This window comes from Aedes aegypti, chromosome 2 (genome assembly GCF_002204515.2).
Source record: "Aedes aegypti strain LVP_AGWG chromosome 2, AaegL5.0 Primary Assembly, whole genome shotgun sequence".
Lineage (NCBI taxonomy): Eukaryota > Metazoa > Arthropoda > Insecta > Diptera > Culicidae > Aedes > Aedes aegypti.
In genome coordinates, this window is record NC_035108.1 from 248005885 (window position 1) to 248021648 (window position 15764).

Here is a 15764-nt window from a genome sequence, read left to right on the forward strand (position 1 = left end):
GCATCCAACTGGTCAACAAGGAGAGCTCGAACAGCAGCAGCGGAGAACGAGTCGTCGTAGAGCAACGAAGTGCACATGAGCGTCCAGTAGAAGATCAACAGAGCTCTGACGCGAGGCCAGCCCAAGGGAAGTATGCGTCGTCGCACAGAAAGCTGTCCAAAGTCCTGGCGAGATGTTCAACCGCCAATTGGGAAAAACGCTCCAACAGCGAACTAGCAGAACAGTTAGAGGCTGAGATTGAAGAAGTGCATGAGCACAGAAGTGCATGAGCACAGCCCTCCCCCGATGAAGTTGCCTGATGTAGTTCCGGGGGAGATCGAGGCACAGGAGCAGTAGGGAAAGTTTTTTAGTGGTTAAGCACGCCTAACGTGAGTCCCACACCGTGCCAACACACAACAGGCTTGGCTTTTGAAGCTTTTTTGTACCCTACTATAAAAAAAAAAAAAAAAAAAAAACACTGTCTGTGAAGGTGCGCGAGAAAGTTTCACGCCCGGTGTGTCGGTGTCACTGAGAACGATTTATGCGCACTATCGAAGAATATCGTTTGGATATGTGATGACTGCATGATCGAATTTTGCAAGGCTAGAGATCGTATTCCAGAACCTCCGAAGGCTCAGTCGGTAGATAATAGTTCACTCTCAATTGATCTGAAAAAGCTAAAACTGCAAATCGACGACATCAACAATTCTTTTGCAAAGATATCTGCTGCCATTGCAACATCAACATCGTCATCTGCGTCAACACAACGACAACAACGCCACTCAACACCAATTGTTTCGCCTACACGTTAAGCATGCTCAACGCAGCGCATGTGTAAAAACTACACAGAATGAGGCAACCAATGCAGGACTCTCTGGCTGAGTGAAAATTCTGTGTAAGTCGCACTCATGCTGTGTGTAGCCGATGTGTTGGCCTTCGGCTGTGCGGGGATCGATGGATATGAAACAGTCAATCTCTCCCGCGCGGCAGCAAACAGTTGGCCGTTGGTAAGATGGGGAGTTTTCTGTGATTTTTTCAGGCGAAAAGCCGGAAGATGGTCGCAAATGTGGAAGTTTTTTCCCCATTTGCTTCCGCTTCGGCTATTCGAATGAAAAAATCTCTGAAAACTTGAAAATTTGAATGTTTTTTTTATGTTTTCAGAAGCAAAACAAAAACGGAAGCGAATTCCGCATTCCAAGCGTTCCTCCTCTGTGCGCATTTCACTCATTCGGTTTGTTTACCACCGTTTGCTCAAAACTGTGTACAGCCCCCTTTGCACAGAATCTGTGCTGCATGAAGAGAGGCTGATTTTGTGTACTCGGCACTCATTTCTGAGCGTGACAAGTTTAGCGTGTACTCGGCACTCATTTCTGAGCGTGACAAGTTTAGCGTGTGACTGAAAACGAGATTGCCTCCTTGGTATCCCAATCTCTTTGTGCTCCAGAACCCGAGTGTACGGATGTGACAAAACTGGTACCTAGTTGGAAAAATTGTGAGGAACTCGATTATGTTTCCTTCAAGATAGTGTTAGATAAACGTTGGAAAGTATTGGCTCTGACTGCTACAACTTGGCCGCCTGGTGTAACGTTTCGAGAGTTTGCTCACAGGAACAAAGATCTTTGGAAACCGTCAGCGACGATAGATGGGAAACACGCTAAGCATGCTCAACGCAGCGCATGTGTAAAAACTACACAGAATGAGGCAACCAATGCAGGACTCTCTGGCTGAGTGAAAATTCTGTGTACACGTTAAGCATGCTCAACGCAGCGCATGTGTAAAAACTACACAGAATGAGGCAACCAATGCAGGACTCTCTGGCTGAGTGAAAATTCTGTGTAAGTCGCACTCATGCTGTGTGTAGCCGATGTGTTGGCCTTCGGCTGTGCGGGGATCGATGGATATGAAACAGTCAATCTCTCCCGCGCGGCAGCAAACAGTTGGCCGTTGGTAAGATGGGGAGTTTTCTGTGATTTTTTCAGGCGAAAAGCCGGAAGATGGTCGCAAATGTGGAAGTTTTTTCCCCATTTGCTTCCGCTTCGGCTATTCGAATGAAAAAATCTCTGAAAACTTGAAAATTTGAATGTTTTTTTTATGTTTTCAGAAGCAAAATAAAAACGGAAGCGAATTCCGCATTCCAAGCGTTCCTCCTCTGTGCGCATTTCACTCATTCGGTTTGTTTACCACCGTTTGCTCAAAACTGTGTACAGCCCCCTTTGCACAGAATCTGTGCTGCATGAAGAGAGGCTGATTTTGTGTACTCGGCACTCATTTCTGAGCGTGACAAGTTTAGCGTGTAAGTCGCACTCATGCTGTGTGTAGCCGATGTGTTGGCCTTCGGCTGTGCGGGGATCGATGGATATGAAACAGTCAATCTCTCCCGCGCGGCAGCAAACAGTTGGCCGTTGGTAAGATGGGGAGTTTTCTGTGATTTTTTCAGGCGAAAAGCCGGAAGATGGTCGCAAATGTGGAAGTTTTTTCCCCATTTGCTTCCGCTTCGGCTATTCGAATGAAAAAATCTCTGAAAACTTGAAAATTTGAATGTTTTTTTATGTTTTCAGAAGCAAAACAAAAACGGAAGCGAATTCCGCATTCCAAGCGTTCCTCCTCTGTGCGCATTTCACTCATTCGGTTTGTTTACCACCGTTTGCTCAAAACTGTGTACAGCCCCCTTTGCACAGAATCTGTGCTGCATGAAGAGAGGCTGATTTTGTGTACTCGGCACTCATTTCTGAGCGTGACAAGTTTAGCGTGAAGCGTAGTGCTAGAAATATCTAAATATCTGTGTTTGTTATCATTGTCTTTGTTTGAGTAATATTTGAGTTTGAGGAAAGTGTAATGATTTTGTCTTCGAGTTCGTTTAGTTGGTCAATGAAGTTACTTTTTATAGTTTGTTTTGTTATGATTGTATTGTATTATGTGAAGGCGATTGATCGTAAATAATCCTTTTTATGTTTTCTGTATAGAAGTTTAGTTTTAGACAAAAATACAATTAAGTTAAAACAGTCTGTACAGTTTAACTGAAGACGGTGTGAATAAATAAATAAGTGGATACAGAAAAATCAATAGTCAACTTAATTGTTATATACAGCTAATGTGAATAATGTAATTCAAACTTTTTTCTGTGGATAACAAATGAGGAACTAATATACTTTTAATCGTCATTTATTTCGATTATTCTGATTGTTATGTATTGAGTATAAGGGACTTAAAAATTTGCCTCAAATGATCCGCTTGCTCCATGGTGGGGTAAGTGGATCACCAATAAAAAAAAAATCTGTTCTCAAAACAAATGTGGTGTAATTATGTATAGTAAGAATGATATTACTCTCGTTCTTGTTATTAGTGTTAGTAATGTTACAATTTTAAGACTTTAAAATCAAAAAGTATCTTTATTTAAACAAAATAAAATTAAAAATATGTATACATTAGTTCACACTAATTCGAACAAAAAAAAACAAAGTAACTATAATAATTTAAAGATATTTCATCCATTCATACACATGAGTTATACAGAAGTATTGTAGGATTATTCCTAACGATGTTTTCAGAATACACTCGTAGTTTTAAATGTTAGTTACATTTACTTTTGAATAACAAACTGAAATCCTTTCATTCTATTTATGAATATATTTGTATAATCTGGCTAGAACAATTTTTATGGTTAAATAAGGTACAATTATATGCTTTCAATTGGAAAATCAGCATATTTTGCTTTTTTGCAACTCAGCTTAGATAAACTATAAAAAGTTTGGTTTGAATTTAGAAGTTATTATTCTTTTATATGTTTTTATACCAGAAAGGTTGAAAAAACCTTTAGGTAGATTAACCCTCTAATACCCAACCCCGCCTTTAGACGGGGTACACTTTGGAATTTTGTGTATTTTTTCGTAGCTCATGATGATTTCATTTTTGTCTTATACCTTGACTCATAACACGCATATAAGAAAAGTTTTTTATGACTTTTGAAACTTTTTATGTATTTTTAGAAATTGTTTGAAAAATTGCATTCTTATATAACCTACAAATGCCTGGGCTTCATTTAACGTGTAATATAAAAAATCGTACCTTTTATATTTTTCTACGATTAACCTATCACAAAAGAAGAGCCTGGTGGTATTAAAATCATTTCAAACCTGTTTTTCCGTTAGTTACACGGAAAATAAAATACGCATCGAAAAAAAAATAAAAATTTAATATTTTTAAAAATACTGTAACAATTTAAATTTTTATTATTGCCAAAAATCAACAACTAGAAAAGGCTTCAAGAAAAAATGAAAAAAGCTAGGGATGTTCATAAATAAAAATTATAAAAATCAAAAACCAAAATTTAAAAATTTTCGAATAAAAATAAATAAATGCCCAAAACGTGTTTAAAACGATTTTAGATAACGAAAAATAATACTTAAATCGAAAATAAAAATTTGGGTATTAGAGGGTTAATTAAAAATTTCTATGGTCAATTTGACAAATTTAAGCTGGGAATGAATAAAGTTAAAAGAAAACAACATTTGCGGATATTAAAATTTATAAAAATTCTCGTGAGCAGTCTGCCAATAAATAATAATAATACTTGATCCACTTATCCCACCCCATTGAAAAGTAGGGATAAGTGTACCATGTACAATAGACTGATGCAAATTTTGAAGTTTTAGCTCCCCTGTGCTTAAACGATGTCAATTATAATAAAAATCACTCTCCCAAAATTTGAAGTGATTTGGAAGAAATTTGGTTGTGCACACGTCATTTGAAGCTTATATGCAAAAGGCACACCTTTTGTGTTCAGTCCTCTAACTACTCGTCATAATGATATATGGAAAAGTGAACATACTCTTCTCATGTGAATCCTTCCCAGCTACAACTTTACCGAAGACCACATTTTGATTGGACGTATGGATAATTTCTTATCATTGATAACAAAGTCTAAATCATGCTGAGATGATCATTCATTTACTTTCAGAGCAACACTGCTTTTTTGCTGTAGAACATAGTAGCCTGGATTACTTTGATCTACTCTACCCGCCAGGAGCATCACTGTTGCCTGCCGAGCAGTTGGTTAAGCATGCAATATGCAAACCCACTTTATGATGATGAATAGCAATTTATCCTGACGTCCAATCGAAATGTGGTCTTGGGCAAAGTTGTAGCTGAAAGGATTTCACATGGTTAGAGTTTGTTAAACTTTCCATAAAATATTATGACGACGAGATAGAGGCCTGAACACAACAGGTTGGTGTTTTCCATATTAATCTTCATATAAACTTCAAATGGCGTGTGCACAGTCAAATTTCCTCCGAATCACTTCAAACTTTGGGAGAATGCTATTTACCATAGCAAAAATCGTTTAAGCATAGGGGAGCCAAAATTTCAAAATTTGCATCACTCTAATGTACAATATATCTATATTTATTTATAAAAATCACATATTTTTCATTGTGATTCATTCAATTAGAACTGAAACTCTCACCATGTGTCGAAAAAACTAATAGTATTCGATTTTAGACAGAGATACAATGGATTTTTGAATGAAGGAAAACAATTTTCAAATAATTTATTTTTGCATTGATAGCTGCTTACTTGTTTTAGTGTACGTGTAATGCCAGTTTTGCAATAGTATCAGTATGGGTGTAAGAATATAACCTAAAACGTAGAAATAGTGCGAAAACATTCAACATATTCATGAATTTATGCTTAATATTGGCGAATGATCCACTTACTTCACTGATACACTTCCCCCACTGTACCTTATCATAACTTTTTTCCAAGATTTTTTTTACATTTTTTGTGTTTTCTACAGTGTTGTTTGTAACATAAAAACCCGTGTATTTGCTGAACATGCAAACACTCTATCTTCTGAAATAACAAATTTATTCAAAAATTACTCTTTTCAAGGGGTAGTTCAGGTTCCAATATCTGCTTCCGACTCGAAATGGCGCCGACAACTCTTAGGATGAAAAAGACGCATGTTCCTTTCCGGCAGGTGATAAAAACGTTTTTCCTTATGAGTCATACGTTTTTACTATAAAAAAATAAGTATTAAAAAGTAGAAATTGACCGATACCTTCTTAACTTCAAAATATAAAGAGTTGTGATGTTCAACAAAAAACACTAATTTAAAAAAAATTGTGAACGACATAAAAAAAAATTAAAATATTAAAAAAAAAAATTAATAAATTGTCACATTTACAACACCTGTGATAATTTTCAATCATGCTTGATTCTTTTAACACGACATGCTGCGTCTAAAAAGGATTTATAATTTCTTGATTTTAATACACAAATTAAATATCTTACGCTGTTGTCCTCCTATTTGGATTCCTTGGGCTACAAATGTCCTTCCTCAGTTTGAACTTCAACTGATTGAGGTGTAACGTATGTAACACATTTTATAAAAGCTTCCACATTTTAAGCTGGTATGTCCTACCGACGGCTTCCACGAAAGAAAAACTATAGAAAGTGTTAAAGGGATCACCATAATGTTCAGGGAATTTAATTTAAACCTAATTAAACATGCTTCCAACACTCGTTGCTGATCTAGAAACATCTGTTCAAAATGTAACTGGATGCAGATTGGCACAAAATTTGCCTAATGTTCAATTATGTAACTAATCAATTTGATCAAATTTACCTGTTTGACCGACGGTACTATGACGTTAGCAAATGCTACTTTTACAGACCGGTTACAAGCCAAATTGGTCGAAAGGATCCTATCAACAGGTTTGCACTGATTTGAGTTCAAACGGATGGACAGGCGAAATGAGGAAAGTGACAAAAAAAACTAGCATGGCTAGCCAGCTTAATACGGCGTCAGACAAACCTCTTTTTAGTCAACCTGAACCTATGACAACAATTGCCGCCTCATTTGTTTTAGGTTTTTGTTTGCGGTCATTTTCTGATTACACAATTTTGACTTTTTGGTTTACCGTCATCCGGCTTGATGTCGGCCATGGGGGTGACTTTGAGTCACTATTTTACTAATATTAGAATAATTTAAAAAAAAAAAAACAATAAGAAAATCTCAAGAAACGTTTCAAATAGTCATTATGTTGTAATGGATTTCTCCCTCGACGCTTTTACTAGCCGTGAGATGCATCCAGAAGCATGGTTAATGTTACAATGATAAATCCTACTGCTATAGTTGGGGTTTATTCCATTAGGACCTATCATAATTGCCAGGAAAAGCTTTTCTAATATACAGTGCGCATCGTACTCTCGTGCTGTGCATACACGAATTCTTTCTGTTGATGGAGATCACCTAAAGTAATTATACAGTACTTTACAGTGCTACATTTTATACCTTTTGTTCCCTTTTCGATCGTGGTTAATTTTCCGAGCAATAAAATTTTTAAAATTAAGCAAATTTGTAGTGTTTTCTTCTCAAACATGTTTGATGGTCTTCTTAAATTAAAATTTATGCCAATCGTTTCTTCAAAGTTGAATTTACAGGCAAATACATGTAGAAAATATGGTTTTGCTCGGTTTTTTGTTCTGTAAAATAAATTTTATGAGCAATCAAAAATTTACATTTTACTCCAAACATGTTCAGGGCGGTTCAATATTTAAAAAAGTTCGAAAATCCAATCTCTCTCACCACCCTTACCATAAAAAAAAAGTTTTGTGAAATTTTCAGCATTCTAGGTGGTGATTTTAAGGTGGCCCAAAGACGATGTAGATTGGTATGGAAAGTATTATGGAGAAATTTTGAAAACTGTTCCAAACTCGTTAGTATTCTAATAGAAGTACAAACTTATCATCCCATAGTATAAACTAATTCTTCTAGCCACAATGAAGAAATTTGCTGAAGCGAGATATTCAATCTGTCAGATAGCATCAGAGATACACATTAGTTTGTTTGCTATTATTTGGCTTAATTTGGGATCATAGCCCTGTAAACATCTTAAAAAATCCCACACAAAATTAGTTCAAAAGGGATTTGTTTGTTCAGCAACATCCTTCATTAAGGTTTGAAGAAGGAGTTTTCACTATGGTTTGATAAATTTGTACTTACATTATAATACTAGCGTTTTTAGAACATTTGTCAAGCTTTCTCCATAGTAATTTCCGTATAAACCAACTTTGCCTTTGAGCCACCTTCAAATCACCACCGAAAAAACTTAAAATTTCACAGAACTCTATTTTTAAGGTAAGGATGGTAAGAAACATGTGCAAGATTGGATTTTCAAACATTTAAATTTGAGTCACCCTAATGTACATAGACTGATGCAAATTTTGAAAAAAATGGGCCCTTATGCGTAAGCGGTGTCAATTATAATGAAAATCATTCTTCCAAAATTTGAAGTGATTTGGAAGAGATTTGGTTGTGCACACGCTATTTGGGATCGTTCAAATATTACGTAACGCAACAGAGGGAGGGAGGGGGTCTTACATAGTGTTACGGTGCATACACAATTTTTTTTTTTGTTCGGGAAGGAGGGGAGGGAGAGGGTCTAAAATTGGCAAATTTTGTGTTACGTAATGTTTGAATGAACCCTTTGCTGAAGACCACATTTTGATGGGACGTAAGAATAATTTGTTATTATTGATAACAAAGTCTAATCATGCGGAGATGATCACTCCATGACTTTCAGAGCAACACTGGCTTTTTACTGTAGAACATAGTAGCCTGTATTACTTCGATCTATTTGAGTGTACGAAGGTATGGTGCTGCCATCTGGCAAAAGTTTGCTCGATACGTGAAGCGTCGAAAATTTTACCCGGTAAAGTATTGTCTGTCTCAAGATAAATTCAATTATCGCGATTATCTGCCCATGTCTCCAAATATAAGCGCAACGGTCACTGATCATACAGAACCTTTAACTTTGAAACACAGTATATGGATCATACGTTGATAGACTTTTGATGAGCTACATTTTAGGCATATTATTTTGAGTTTTATGTTTTCTTCTCAATATGCTGCTGATTTTATAGCTTATCAAAAGTCAAGTTGAATTTAATTAATTTAGGTTTTGAATTTTAAAAAAGCATTTGAAAATTGACTGCCTATGCTTTCCCATGTAAAAAAATCGGAGCTTCACCACGCATAGGGTCAACTGTGGTAATTACCTTTGTAGTCGCGAATGCTTCCTGCCAGGAACTTCACTGTTGCCTGCCGAACAGTTGGTGAAACATTCTACATACAAATCCACTTCGTGAGGATAAATAACAATTTATCCTGAAATGTTGTCTTCGGCAAAGTTGTAGCTAGAAGGATTTTATATGAGAAAAGTTTGTTCACTTTTCCTTAAAATATTGCGAAAATTTTCCCGTTTATGGTAGCCGTAAAGGTTTGCCGCAACTGTCAAAACTACATTTATAAGCAAACAGGTTAAAAATATGATTTATTGAAATTTTAATCAAAATAAGTTTTAAATGTAATGTCGAATTTCAATTTCTACTGAAAGATGTTCTCTAAACTAGTTATTTATTTATTTATTTATTTTTATTTTTTTACCGGAGCAGGGAAAAGCCCGCTGGAGTAGAATATTCTGCATATTTATCCTTCCTCCAACAGGCATAAAACCTCCTCATCTTTTCAATTTCACAATTCCAATAACATTCATTTTCACTTTTTCACATTTTTTTAGTGTAACTTTTTCCAAAATTCCAAACCGCGGTACTTTTTCCATAAGACTTTGTCGAATAATACAAACTAGCGTGCATATTCAGAGCACCAAAGTTTATGCATTTTTTGCATTAGCACAAGTCTGCTTCGTTAGGGATGCTCGAATGTTTTTGTTTGCATTGCATGCAATGTTTGTCTAGTAATCTAAGGTCATTCGGTTAAGAAAACCTTAAATTACAACATTTGCGGTAAAATATAGGGTGTCCCAGAAAGTATTGGCACGACTTCACCACACTGCCATTTCTAGACTAGTGCAGATAAAATCTGATATTAGCACGTTATGTTCTTGCACTTATCAAAAGCAGATTCTGAATTTTGAGTGATTTTTTCGCTACCTCTTTGTTAATGGTGTTATATTTGTGGAAGCTCTTCTTATCAGTTTTGCACAAATCGCGTTATTTTTGAGCGACTTTGTCGTACAACATTTGGGCTAGGTCATAGAGTACGTACAATAAACACCTGAAAAAAATATATCATTGCCGATACGATAAACGACCTTATCATTCCTTATTTTATTTGAAATTATAACTTAAGTACATGAAATTTGAATAGAAACTAAAAATCCGTATTTAGCTGTGGTCAATTTATGCAAGGGACAAAATCAAGTTCTTGTATGTCCATAAAAACATGTAAAAACCTATTTTTTTGTTGCCTATCCGAAAGTATAGATATTTGACATTATTTATGGATGACCCCATAAGTAGATTTTAAATAAATAATTTGTATTTATGACTACCGTGGTAAATCAAAATCCGCACGGTACCAATATCCGGACACTCTGATTGTATCAATTAATGTTAGTTAAATTTTGAAGATAGTATGTTTAGTTTTTATTCACTCCCTTTTACATGAACAATGCTGATCATCTTACATGCATTTCTAATCTAGTAACCACTGGTAATTAGTAAAAATAAAAACAATAATTTGGTCATGTTGGACGTCGTTTCGTCGCGATTTAACTTCATCTCAAGTTGAACGATCGATGAACGCGCAAACAACGTTTGTTTGAAGGAAAAGTTTGAAAAATATATTCTTATAGATTGTTTTATTCAAAATTGTTTTAAAAGTTATATTTTCGAAGTTAGGTGACTCCAATATCATTAAATATGTTGGAAATATACATTTATTGGTGTGTAAAAAGACTGTCCGGGATTATGAACCAGTGTTTTATGATCCGAACATCACGTTAAGGTTCCCCTAGAACTAGTGTTAGAGAGATTCCTGGAAGAAAAAAAGAAATAAGTGAAAACTAGAAAAATAACTATAAATAGTGTAGTGAGTATTGGGAATGAAATTGATATTTATATAAAATGTCTGTATCTCCAATAATAGCTGTTCGAGCCACATCGAATATAGTTCAAGCTACATGTGCTTCAGCACAGGTAATCAAACCACTATTATTACAAACGTGTTATTCTTTTTGCCATTGTTGGGCAAACGCGAACAACAAGTTTATTAAAGATTGTTATTTAATTGCGTGTTGACAATATTTTCAATAAAATTTAACTGATATTGTGTCATGGAACCACTAGGTAGCCAATGTTACTTTAGATAACTGAAAATATCTTTGATGAATTCTAAATGACATTCTGAAAATTTTGATGTGTCACACGGCTCAGTTCAATCAAATGATTGTATTGGCCACTTCTCCGGGAATCCAAGAACCTGCTACAGAGCCACTGTGTTGACCAATATTGACTTAGATAACTAAGTGAATATTTCATGAATTCTGTATGAAATTCTGAATAGTTTGATGTGTCGCATGATATGAATGTATCAAATACATGAATTCATCACTTCTCCGGGAATTCCGGAACCTGTTACGGAACCAATAGGTGGCCACTACTTCGGATGCCCTGGGAACCGTTTAATGGCCTCCGGAAATGACCCCTTTGCCACTTAATAACCAGTAGTGCCCTAAACAACTAATCAGTTGATTACATACCATTTTCAATGCATTTTAGACAAAATACTATGTTTCACGATTCACAATAAATTTTGCTCTTACAAATGCTCTTGCAAAAATGACCAAACCTTTGGCACCGGTTCTGAGCGGCAAAGTCCAACCAAACCAAGATTTTTAGCCATATTCACAAAATATAAGCCTTAGTAATAATTTTGAGTACAAAAACATTTATATTTGGTGAAAAACGGCTGCGTAATTCGTATGTCAAATCCGAGTCAATATGACCCGAACACCTTAAACGTAACTTTTTTTGTCCAGCCCTTCAGAATTGTTCTACAAAATATGTTCAAACGTGAAACTTTTATTTTCCACAAAAGATTTAAAGTCACAAAAGATTACATAATAATAGGAAATAACAAACAAAAGTTGTGGCGCTTTGAAAGTGCGTTTCGGGTCATATTGACTCGAACACCGTAGGAAGGTTAAGTACCAACAAAACATAAAAATAGGATCTGTGCTGGCTATATAAGAATTGATTTTCTAAAATCAAAAATTTTTATGTCAAAGGTTATTTTATCAAACAAAATTATCATAGGCAATATATAAAATGCCCCAAGGAAAAATACAAAAATAAAACAATATTTATTTGTTTGAAAAAATATTGTGATTCTCGTTGTAAAAGTCGTGCCCATTCTTCTTCTTGGCATTAACGTCCCCACTGGGACAGAGCCGGCTACTCAGCGTAGTGTTCCAAGAGCACTTCTACAGTTATTAGCTGAGAGCATTCTTTGCCAAAGTTGCCATTTACACATATTCGTGTGGCAGGTACGATGATACTCTATGCCCAGGGAAGTCAAGAAAATTTCCATTACAAAAAGATCCTGGACCGACCGGGAATCGAACCCAGACACCTTCAGCATGGCTTTGCTTTGTAGCCGCGGACTCTAACCACTCGGCTAAGGAAGGCCCCAAAGTCGTGCCCATACTAGGGTTTATTCACAAATTTCATAACGATAAAAATGGTCCTTTTTGACACCCACCCACCCCCTCGTAACGCATTTTGCATGAATATTTTTCGAATTTTGTATGCACTGTAATATCTTAAGGACACCCACCCACCCCTTCCAGCGTTATGGAATTTGTGAATGGGCCCCTATCTGGGACACACTATATGACATGATTCTCATGCCGTTTCAGTGCACCAAAAATGTATTGGTTTAAATGTTCTCTGAGAAATTTGAACAACCCTAGAAACAATTTCTTCCTACCGTACTAAACTTTGGAATGTGGACATGAGATACGTGAAAACAAAATGAAAATCGGTTGATGTGGCTGGTTGAAAGTTTAGGTACAACTGATATTTGCTCCCGGGGCTTCTAATGTTAATCGACTTTTAGAAAAGATTAGTCATCTATCCATTTTGAGCAAAATTAAATAAGTTACATGAAAAATAATATTGAAAAGTTTATTGCAGTTTATTTAAATCTCCAGTATCTTTAATTAGGTACACTAAGGTTTTTTTACGCCGGTCGATATCCCGCGTAAAAAAACTGCGTTAATTCGAAAAATGACAACAATAAAAACTTAAATTTACGTAATGTTTTAGATTTGAGAGTTGTCAAATCTCCTTTGAGCTTAAAAAAGCAATCATATTGGATTACCTGTGCATTCAAAGTATTTTACTTTTTTCGGCGTATTGAAGCAATATCAATAAAAGAATACCGCGTATCTTATTTGTTCGAATATTTTCTTAAACATATTATTTAAATTTTTATGAAATAATATTTTCACCTTCACTAAAGCCTTAAACTACGTTTATTCATATCTCGCCCTAAAAACCATTGGTAACCGAGTGCGTAGCTAGTTTTTTTTTTTTTTTTGATCCTCCTCTCTCTCCTAGTGGTGATAGTTTTCATCCTGGTCCATTCAATTGTTTAGAAACAAAGAGCTACATACTCGGTTACCAATTGCGAGATCACAAGTTATGTAAGATATATTATAACTTGGTTCAAGGCTTAAGTGATGGCGAAGAAACAACTTAGTACAGTGAAACCTCCATGAGTCGATATTGAAGGGACTATCGACTCATGGAAATATCGAATCATGGAACAGCAATTCTTTGGAAAGCTGCTTCTAGGGACCATCATAGTAACCATGAAATTATGTTTCCAGTATGGTTCCATGAGTCGATATCGAGTCATGGAACATCGACTCATGGAGGTATCACTGTAACTTATCTAAAAAAACATCTCAAAAGTCTTAAAATTCTTGAATTCAAATCAAGACCAAAATGTGAGACATGGAATTTTTTGCATTTAAAAGCTGCTACTATCTACCCCATCAACTCATGCAAATTTATTCACTATCAGATAGAAGGCTATCAGAACGCATGTTTATACAATGAGATTGGATGAATGGACGGATATGTGTCTGTGATGGACGGAAGAAGCTGTTAGACGTGCGGCAACCTAAAAAGAAGTTCGGGTTATACTACGCTCAGACTGATATCAAAAATCATACTTCTTATTTCCAGTGAAAACTAGGTGCAGGTTTTCTAATATGAAGAGATTCTATATAATTGTTTCTAGCCTGAACGTAGTATTATGTAAGATCGGTTTGGTGTCCTTACTGCACTTATTCGTAATCTCATACTATACAAGTGAGGTAAAGACACCAAACCGATCCGACGTAATCCCGCAGTATTATTCGCAACCTACTAAATATTTCTAATCGTATCTGTTATGTCCGTAATGCTCTATATTCCAATTTTTTTTTGAGCTGGTCGACCTACTTTGGTTTTTCTAAGTTGCTTAAAAAATCATCGTTCAATTATCAACAGGTTATATGTTAATAGTGGCAATAACTTTGCATTTGCATATAAATTTGTAACATTGAAATGCTACCAAAGAATGAGTACCGTTTTGATTCATATTACGGACAGCTTCAAATTCCGGACACTCTACTTTGTATGGGAAACATTTCACGCGAAATGTTCAGTTTTTTCTGGCTCGTTTTAGTAAACTTTTTCCATAAATATCTTTGAAAATTTATAATACCCAACTACCTTAGATATCTCTTTGGTGGTTTAACGATTTCGATTGATGATTTGACTGTTCCATTAATGATTATCATGAGCTGTCCGGAATTCGATTTAAAGTGTCCGGAATATGAGGCAAAAGTGAGGCAGCGTCCGGAATAAGAATCATGAAAAGGCCACACATTTTGATTTATTTAAAATTATTGAAGTTGTGGAAGCGTATTCTTCACCCACCGTTCGAAAGTAAAGGGCTTCCGACGCTCGATAGCGCTAAGGAATCATACAGAATGATTTATTTTGTATTCTCTATGCTGGGTTATATTTCCCTGAGTCCTTAAGGTGATTATAGAAGGAAGCCACACCTCAAATTTTCAAGAGCACAAGACTTGAGAACCAAACAGCGCTCCGCGTTGAAAATTTATCCCATTGGTTACCACCAAACAGCATGCAATTTGATTGGTTTTCAACGCGAACTGATGTCAGATTCTCCTGTCTTGTGCACTTGAAAATTCAAAGGTTGGCTTCGTTTTACAATCACCTTAAGTGTCCGTAATATGAATCAAAACGGTATAAAGTTCATTCAAAATCCAATGCTGTAGAACACAGAACACATTTTTCATGTGAATTTATGGTGAATTTATGACGGTCTTCCCGTGAGCTCGATTTTATTTTCAAAAACGATGCCTTAATTAAAAGCTCAACTCAGATTAACGGAAAAGAATCATCAGTGATGCTCTTACTGACCGAATGGGATAAAATGGGACGCAGGAAAGCAGAATTTTGACCGAAACTACTAGTTTTGGCGAAAAATAAAATCGAAACACGAGCGAAAAAGGAATTGAAAAAAATGAAAATTTAGCTGTGTTCTAATGAAGAAGATCAAATTTTGTTTTAATCATGGCCATCATTTGCATATAAAGTGGCCCGTTTGGAATAAAACAAGTTCAACATCAACCGGATGCTGATTGCTTATTTTTCAGCTTTATGGAAGGGGTTTCGATTGGCCAATTCAAACACCGGATGAGGTCGATGATCCTGACGATGACGACGAACGTGTGCCCACAGCTGCAGAATTTCGTGAATGTTCGCCGAAAATAGATGGCCACGATCGTTGTGAGATGTAAGTACATGATTGGTTCTGTAGGGAAATGATTTCACTGGCACGTGTTTGTTAAGAGCCACCAGAAGAAATAAACGTTTTATGCCAGCGTAAGTTGCGAATC